The sequence below is a fragment of the Macrobrachium nipponense genome, chromosome 1 (assembly GCF_015104395.2).
Source record: "Macrobrachium nipponense isolate FS-2020 chromosome 1, ASM1510439v2, whole genome shotgun sequence".
Lineage (NCBI taxonomy): Eukaryota > Metazoa > Arthropoda > Malacostraca > Decapoda > Palaemonidae > Macrobrachium > Macrobrachium nipponense.
Genome location: NC_087200.1, coordinates 103,048,396 through 103,058,195, shown reverse-complemented (window position 1 = coordinate 103,058,195; position 9,800 = coordinate 103,048,396).

The following is a 9,800-nucleotide window of genomic DNA, read 5'->3' as shown; positions in this document are numbered from 1 at the left end:
AGGAGCACTAGGCACAATCCCAAGATCCCTGAAAAGGAATCTAGAAAAACTAGAGGCTGAAGTAGCTCCAGGACTCATGCAGAAGTGTGAGATCCTCGGCCCACATAGTAAGAAAAGTGATGGATAAAAAAAAAAAAAAAAAAAAAAAAAAAAAAAAAATAATAATAATAATAATAATAATAATAATAATATAATAATAATAATAATAATAATAATAATAATAATAATAATAATATGTAAAGAAGTAATACGCTGTTTAAAGTATCATAGGTCAACTCTGTTCTAAAGGCATTTGGAAAGTAGAGATATACAAATTGGTCATTAATTTCTCATTTTAACTGCTTCCCGTGCTTTGGACAACATCCACATCTTTTAGCTTGCTTGTGTACTTCTGGCTTGGGAAATAAAGCAATATTTTAGTAGAATTTTGTGACATGAAGCCTTATGTTGTCAAAAAAAAGGAAAAAAAAACTGGAACAAACACTGATTTCGTCTCTAAATTATCATCTTCTCTAAATAAACTCTGGTTGTATCATATTAGGGTAAAACGAACTTTAAAGACAAAGTGAATGCATTTTCTTTAGAAATGGCTGTAAACTACAGTAATTAACCAGTGCTCCCATTCCAAGCTATCTCTCTCTCTCTCTCTCTCTCTCTCTCTCTCCCCATATTTCGTGAATGATCCTCTTGTGAATTTCTGACTCAGCCTCCTTGCCCTAAAGACGAAATTTCATTTGTGCAAATATTATTTTTATAGCTTCAGAACGGAGTGACTCCTATTCTACTTTGGTATGGTTCATTATTCAGATTTAAATTGTTTTATGTCCTTTATTGCCATCGATGATTAATAAGAGAAAGCTGTAAGAAGCACCTTCGGATATCTTATGAATGGTTTCACCACGGAGGTGTGGAATTCCTCACTGATGTCATCCTTTTTCAATGGCATACATTTTAAGAGTAAGAAGCTCATGTTTAGCCGTACTCTTTCTTCTCCCCATTTTTCTCATTCCACTCCAGCTGTGACCCTTGACGGTCGAGTAGCAAACTGGGTATTCAATTAATTACTTAGGTCAAAAGAAACGAGTTGGATATTACGGAACGCGCCATATTATCCCCTTATCCAGTATCTTCCAGATCCACAGTCGAGCGATAATTATATTGGATATCAGAGAACATGCCTTATTATCCATTATCTTCCAGTGCCACAGTCGAGCAATAAACGGATTGTATATTAGGGAACGCGCCATATTATCCCGTTATCCAGTATCAATTTGTGTCATTGGTTTAAGTATCAACGCAAGAATAAGGAACTCCTGTGAGAGAGATATACAAGGATTAGAATGCCTCAAAGACTTATTATTCCATCCGACGAGACATCATGTGCTCACCTACCTCTAGGAACAGGTTTTACTGTTCATTCATAGTCTTAATGATCTTATCTGGGTTTCTTCTTAACTCTTCCACACCGTTGCTGTTAACAACTTCTGGTGACAGTTCATTCCATGTGTGACATATCTTGTATAAAATGAAATCCCCACAATAAGATGTGTTATATCTCTTAGTTCTAGTTTCCACCCATTATTTCTTATCTGTTTTTCGTTTAATGTGAAGAGGTTACTGTCAACTTGTGTTATGCCTTTCAGTATTTTGAATGTTGCTATTAGTTGTCCTCGCAACTGTCGTTTTTCTAAATCATACATGTTCAGGCTCTCTAGTCGCCTTTGGTAACTTATTTGCCTGATGGATGGAATTAGCTATGTGGCTCTTCGTTGTAACCCTTCTAGTCTATTTATGTTCTTTCTTAGTGTTGGTGACCAAAAACTGTACTACATATTTAAAATGACCTCTAACTATTGATGTGTGGAGCTGCAGCACTGTTTCCTTGTTTCTGTGTTTGAACTGACTCTTTATGTATCCCACTAGTTTCTGTGCCTCCTTTTAAGCTTTTATGCACTGTTTTGTGCACTTCAAGACCTTGGTAATAATAAGTTTAAGTTGCTCATTTTTCTACACTATTTATATCATTCCCAAGCAGTATACAGTTGGCATGAGGGTTGTTTGTTCCTATTTGTAACGCTACAATTACCAAAGTTAAAAGGGACTTGCCATCTTTTTTATTACTTTCCTGTTTTCCTTAGATAATTTCTAAAACTTTCCAGTATATTTGGGTCTGCTGCACCTACGCCTAGATTGGTGTCATCGGCAAATTTGGCTATCTTTCTGCCATTGTGGTAGCTTCTCCAGGTGACAGTTGTCTTTTCCCCTCCATGTGCGGTGTCATGAGCAAAATCTGACATCATGCGGGCAATTCTTTTTTCAAGTGTTTTAGATAAATGAAGGTATTATGAAGTTACAATAAGAATTATAAACATAACTAAGAATAACCTTTTATCCGAAAGATGTTTTTATAATCACAATTATTTCCTTGTTTTCATCTTTTCATCTGCTTAATGAAATCACTTCAAAATGTTTCAAATGAAAATTTTCTCCAATATGAAGATTTTCCCCTGACAATGCTGTTTATATTCTTTGAGTAATGTTGTGTTTTTTTTTAACCAGTTTCACGGAAATTTCGCACCGAACCCTCGGTAAAAGAATGAAAGAAGTGGAATTGTCACACTACATGAATTATTTTGTCGTTCACATCATGTGGTCTTACTGCGTGGTCAAGGAAAATTTTAACTTATTGCAGCATCCTTTGTTTTATACTCTGATATTTTCATATTCAGTACCTGATCTATTTTGTTCCAAATTTCACCCGTCTTCAGTGTCCTATATCCTTTCAACTTTCTAACTTTACAGTTCAGCTTTCCTCCACATCCCTCCCTATTGTTTCTTCCATTTACACCGAACCTTCGACAGTTTCATCCACTTAATTTTACTGCATTTTACTTCTAATCTTTTTTGCTTATTATTCCTACTCGTACGCATACCATTGCCACTGGGAAAATTGCCACAAAATTAATTTCCTCATGTTCCCGACTTTCAATACTCCAAATTTTCTCATGTTAATTTTGGCTGTCTTAAGAGCTGAGTTCCCAGAAGCGCCCCTGTGCTTGGCTTGACAGCCTAAATTCAATCTATCAATCAACTCTCTTTTGTTGCTGCTGAAATGCCTGAGACCTTCCTAAAGAAAGGAGTGTTAGAAATGCCCGCTAGACAAGGAAGAATCACAAGAATATCTAAATGAATTAAAGGATTGGTGAGGACCATCAGCTACCCTTCTCTTCCAACCTTGAACCGTCTAGCTTCAATTCATGTGACCAGCAATTATGAACACTAGATTTCTTCGCAGTAGACCTGTATATCCACCATAAGAATGTCAACTCCACTTTTCCACAAGCAGGAAGATGTCATACAGAGCACTATAATTTTATGTCTACCCGAGGAAAAGGTGGAGTTGACATCCTTATGGTGGGTATACAAGGTAGTATGGTAAGCAATGTGGTACCGAAGGTCTACTGGCCACAATAGGTGAGGCTGGATGGTAGAGAGGTGGCTGAAGTCCTTTAATCCCTTTGAATACTCTTGCGAATCTTCCTTGTCTATATGGGCATCTCTAACATCTCTTCCTTTGGGAAAGTCTCTGGCATTACAGCAGCAGCTGGCGAGATAGTACGTGCAACAAAGAGAGTTGGTTGCTTAAATGGTGAATTTACACCGTCAAGTCAAGCACAGGGACACCTTTGTCCACTCACCTCTTAAAACAGTCAAAATAACGAGCTGGAATGGATGGATACCAAGATATAGAGTTAAAAAATAACGCAGAAAAATTACAAGGATCTGAATGTGGAATAAGGGGAAACCCCCTTAGTTGCACTAAGATGTAATAGTTGGAGAGGTTGAACAGCAAAACTGTAGTGGGAATGGGTGTAGGTAAGAAGCTAAAAAGTGGATACAGCTAGGAGCCGATGGGACGCTGCAAACATCCTTTGGTACTGTCTACAGCGAACCATGTGAGTTATACATATAAGAAATCCTTTCAGTCTGCAAGAGTGAGGGGGAGGAGGCTGAACTGAAACAAAGAATGATGGAGCAAATAATGTCAATGTGGCTGCAAACAAGAATCGAATTAGCTGATTCACTTATGTACTTCAAAGCAATTAGTACAATGCCCAAGGGATAAGTGAAGAGGAAGGACGCGAATTAGGTGAAGAAAGATCCTTAGCAAGGTGTGTACGGAAAAAATTAATTTACCTAGAATAAATTTACCTAGAAATGTCATGAATGGATTGTTGAGCAATCTTACCGGCATGGAAGTGAACTGCCGATATTGAATGCGACGGAAGAAGGAAAGTTTTAGCTATTCCGATTAATTTCCTGAATTTTATAATAGGCTACGTGAAAAATGTGGATATATGAAATGGAAGTAATAAAAAAGTTGCCATGAGTGAAAGAATGGATCGATCGTAGGTAACTTATCTGCTCAAAGAATAGATGATGACAAGCTGATGAAAAGAGTATTAGGGAAAAACTGGAATGTTTTGATGGAACCTTGGACTTTAATATCGAGAAATTAGGAGAGAGTATGGGCCTGAAAGAATTTCACGAGTTTCTGAAAGCATTTATATATATATATATATATATATATATATATATATATATATATATATATATATATATATATACACACACATCAGTAATTGCTGTGTAAGTTTCCTGCACATAAGCCTTATCTTTAAATCAACTGCGAAAGTATGAATTTGACAGTCTCCATTTTCTTCTTCTTTCTTGGATCCCGACCTTGAAAATGGTGTGTGTGAATGTGTAAAATTTTTTGACAAAACAGTTTTAAACTCATATGCCACACATAGCCAATTAATAAACATACATTTTTCCTTGACACCTGAATATTAACGTATTTCTTACATGCAGATAAAGAAGTTTTTTTTTATTCTTGCTCTACTTTCGTTCGTTCTTTAGGTCGATCTCTATACAGTTTTGCCTTAGTATTTGTTTGGTTAAAGTCAAGAATGAAATAAAAGCTTCATGGAGCGAAATAGCTGTGAGCACGTATATTTCTACGTTGTCCCTTTAACCCCTGAACCTACATTTGAATAATTGAAGTCTTCACCGGCTGAGGTAGAAGCACCAAGTGTAACTTACGCCCATTTTTCTAACAATTTTTTTCTTTAGATCATCGTGGTTTTCATTCATGGAATATAAACCTATGAAACAAAATAAAAGGAAGTTTTCATGAATGGTATATAACTATCCAAGCATCATCTGAGTCGGTCAACAAATAACGTACTTTTGTGTTCTTTTTGTTTGAATCCGAACCTCATCATTCTCTTCATTTAACATCAGAAAGCATCGCATCTCTTCAAGTGTTCAGGTCCTGAACACACCCTGAAACGTCTGTTCAACTCTACAGTTTGTTACACCTCGAATCACTTAAAGACATAGCAACAACTTGTTGCTATTATTTAATTGCGTGGGCGCAATTTTTCAATATGGAGGAATGGGTAATCTCATTATTAATATATATATACACACACACACACACACACAATATATATATATATATATATATATATATATATATATATATATATATATGATGTCTATACTGTAATACAACAATATAATATGAAGATAAAAGGCCCATAAAACACTATTTGAACGTTGCAACCATATATTTCGAGCACTGATCAGGAGCACAGAAGGAAGTATGGTTGCAACGTTGAAATAGTGTTTTATGGGTTATATATATATATATATATATATATATAATCGTTATATATATGTTATATATATATATATATATCATATATAATCCAATTATAACACCCTCCGACTTCAGCTTTCTTAAAAACCTGTTAATACTTTCCTCCTTATTGAGTAACTTATAAAAGAATATCCCCCTTAACCAATTCGAATTTAGTGTGATCGTCAAGGATAAGTTGCATCTGACTTAAATATTCATCTTTGTTGAAAAGAATAACCCCGTTATCTTTATCAGGTCTCATTACCACTATAGATTTATCTTTGGAAAAGCTCAATAAAGCAGAATGCTCTCCCTTAGAGATATTGTGAATTAAATCGTTATGAGGATCAAAATATGTGGACAGAGGTAGATACTTCAAGGAGCTTCTGAAATACTGAAAACCTCTATTGCGGATGTCATAACATTCACGAGTAATCAGTTTTTAAACAATATTCAAAAGTTAATGACAGAGTAGTGTTCAAACCTAAGCATACTGTTGGTGCTTTAAGTACAAAGACATCGATCGTACCCGCAGAACTACAGTCTCATGTTGTTTATGAATACGAGTGTAATTGCTTTAATGCAATTTACGTGGGAAAAACAAAACGCCAGATATGCATATAAATATATGGCACGAAGTTTGCAATCCTCTGAATATTTTGTCATAATCAAAATATACATGAATGGTGCTGAATACCTAGATAAACGCTCTTTAATTAATCAGCCAAAAGGTTGCCCCCCTTCCCGACCATCCCCCCCCCCCCCCGTAAAAAAAAAAAATTAAATGCTCCACAGGTACGGCTTACTCCAGCGCAGCGGACTTGATCTGAAATTGATAATCATCCCATTTTTTCCAGATGGATAAACAGTGGAATTCAACCATTCAGCTATCCAGATACTGAACAAGCAGTAGCTATTCTTGTCGAATTTATTTTCATCATGAAACACTCAACTAATTATAAACTTTTCTCATTTATTCATGCGCGACTTTATAATCACAGAATAATTCAAGAATGGGGACTTCTCTGCATATTCGTCTTGTACTCAACTCTGCCGCTGTAGGCAGAAAGTGAGAGTTACAACTGTTCTGGAACTTTCCTTTACATTTCATCAGTTTGGAACTTTCCTTTACATTTCATCAGTTTGAATCCTTGAAGAATGTCGGAGGATATGGGAACTTTCTGTTACGAACCAGTGAACCTCTGTTGATCTAAGCAGTAGGTTATGTACCTAATAATCATTTAACATCGGTTGGAAGAAGGCATGGGCTAGTAGCCATCTCCCAAAGTCGTAGCTAAGATTCTAAAGGGTGATATCTTGAGAACCGGTTACGCCCTTGTAATAAAAAAAGAATGCCTGGAATTTTAATAATTTACTTACGCCTTTATCTATAAATAATTTGTTAATTTATTTTTTTTCGAATACGTAATTTCTTCTCTCTATATTTCCTATTAAAATGTTACTCCAGCAAATAAACACCGCATTCGTTGCGTGGTTGAATTTCAAGTCAACGGTCCCGTGGGCTTGTTCAAAATGAATAGAGTTCTGTTCTGAATATATTAGTAATAATACACAACGCTCACTGGCCAACCTTGGCCATCCCTATTGGAGTCAATAGTGTTGGATATGACACCTTTATTTTAATAATGCTAAAAGATCGACCCACACACACACACACACACACACACACACACACACACACACACATATATATATATAATATATATATATATATATATATATATATATATATATATATATCTATATATATATATATATATATATATATATATAATATATATATATATATATATATATATATATATATATATATATATGATGTGTGTGTGTGTGTGTGTGTGTGTGTGTGTGTGGTCGACCACACACACACACACACACATATATATATATATATATATATATATATATATATATTATATAATATAATATATATATATATATATATATATATATATACATGGGCTTGTACGTTAATATGCCTCATATTGTCTACAAGAAACAAAATATGGCTTGAATATTTAAAAAAATAACAAGAGCTAAGAACAGAAATATCTAAATATTGTTATAAGGGCATCCAAGAGGTTTCCAGATACGTAAAGTAGAAGCCAATAAGCCTTGGATTTAATGAGGGGCTCCTATACAAGTTTAACGAAGCTGCCTTGCTTTTGTATGCTCTTTCAACGTAATAAGCGTCTCCTGACCTATGACCTACGAGAGAGAGAGAGAGAGAGAGAGAGAGAGAGAGAGAGAGAGAGAGAGAGAGAGAGAGAGAGAGAGATAGAGAGAGACGCCTTTATGGTTCACTAAACACGAGGAAAATTATTCATCACCACTTCTTATTAAGGAAAAAATAGGTATTAATTGCGTAGGCATCTATACCATTTTAATCAAGGCTACGTGTTCTGACAATAAACAGAAAAACGAAGATGCTTTACGATTGACGGAATTTAAACACTGAGCCTATTCTACGACAAGTGTAAAAAGTGGACTAAAATATATTATATAGTTAAGGCTGAAATAAAAGCCTATTTCCAATACCATAATAGAAAAAATCTGCCTACCACTATGTACCTTTTCTGATTTCCCTAAATTGCTTAACCATGTATTTGTCTTGGACTGATTTAAAATACTGATTTGAGACTCCATCTGAGCCATCAAACATTTAGTGCTGATATTGAACTGTTTTGAATCTAGCAAATACTACAATCGGCTTATTTGTACGCTTCATTCCGAATGCTTACTTATAAATGCTGTGAGAAAAATTGACAATACAAAGTGGTTCTGAAGCGATGTACGCGCGCGCGTGTGTGTGTGTGTACAGAGAAATGGAAAGCATAGTATGTTGGCATGAGAAATGGGGGGGGGGGGGGGGGGCAAGAGGGGAGTGCTGGGTGGGTTGGGCATAGAAAAAAAAAAAAGAGGGAGGTACAGACACAGAGAGAGAGAGAGAGAGAGAGAGAGAGAGAGAGAGAGAGAGAGACGGGGGCGGGGGCAGTTCTCTGAAAAAAAAAACAGAGTACAAAATACAGTTATACAATAAATAGCGGAAAACAGAATACAAATTAAATTGCAAAAAACAGAGTGCAAAATATAGAACAAAACACAGTTAAACAATAAATTGGCCCAATGATCTACTTACATCTTTGGTATGAGAGAGAGAGAGAGAGAGAGAGAGAGAGAGAGAGAGAGAGAGAGAGAGAGACTCCTTTCCATATATCGATTTTACCATTTACGGAGATTTTACCAATAAAATTATAAATACTTGTTAACTGCCATTTTTTAGGATGTTTACAAAAACGTAACGTCTGATTACTGTACACTCTATCACGGTTTTACATCAGTGACCAGGTCATATTTTCTTAACTACTTTTCAACTTAAGAAACCTACTTCGAGCACTGGTACTGTTATCATCATTCCGTTAAACTTAAACGTTAGCAGAAGGCTTGATATAAATCCTACATAAGAATCGCTTGTATTGTCTTACATAACGAGAAAATCTTAACATAAATAATAATCAAATGAAAATAAACTATATGATCGCTTTCTAACATATATAGAACATATATTCATATACACACACACACACACATATATATATATATATATATATATATATATATATATATATATATATATATATATATATCTATATATATATCTATATATATATATATATATATATATATATATATATATATATATATATATCTTACACATACACATACATGCGCGAGCGCGCACACACACACAAAATACTATATATATATATAATATATATATAGATATAATATATATATATATATATATATATATATATATATATATATATATATATATATATATATATATATATATATATGTTACCCCTCTTAGCTTCACAATGTCGCTAATAACTGCACATACTATATCTGGTAAAATGTGAACTGTAAACACACACACACACACACACACACACACACACACCGTGACTGCCCTGAAACCTCTCTTCCAGGTACAAAGCCACTTGGAGACAAAGCCCCGCCACAAGCATCAGATGCACCACTGATGGGGATTTACCAAAAGAGACAGTTG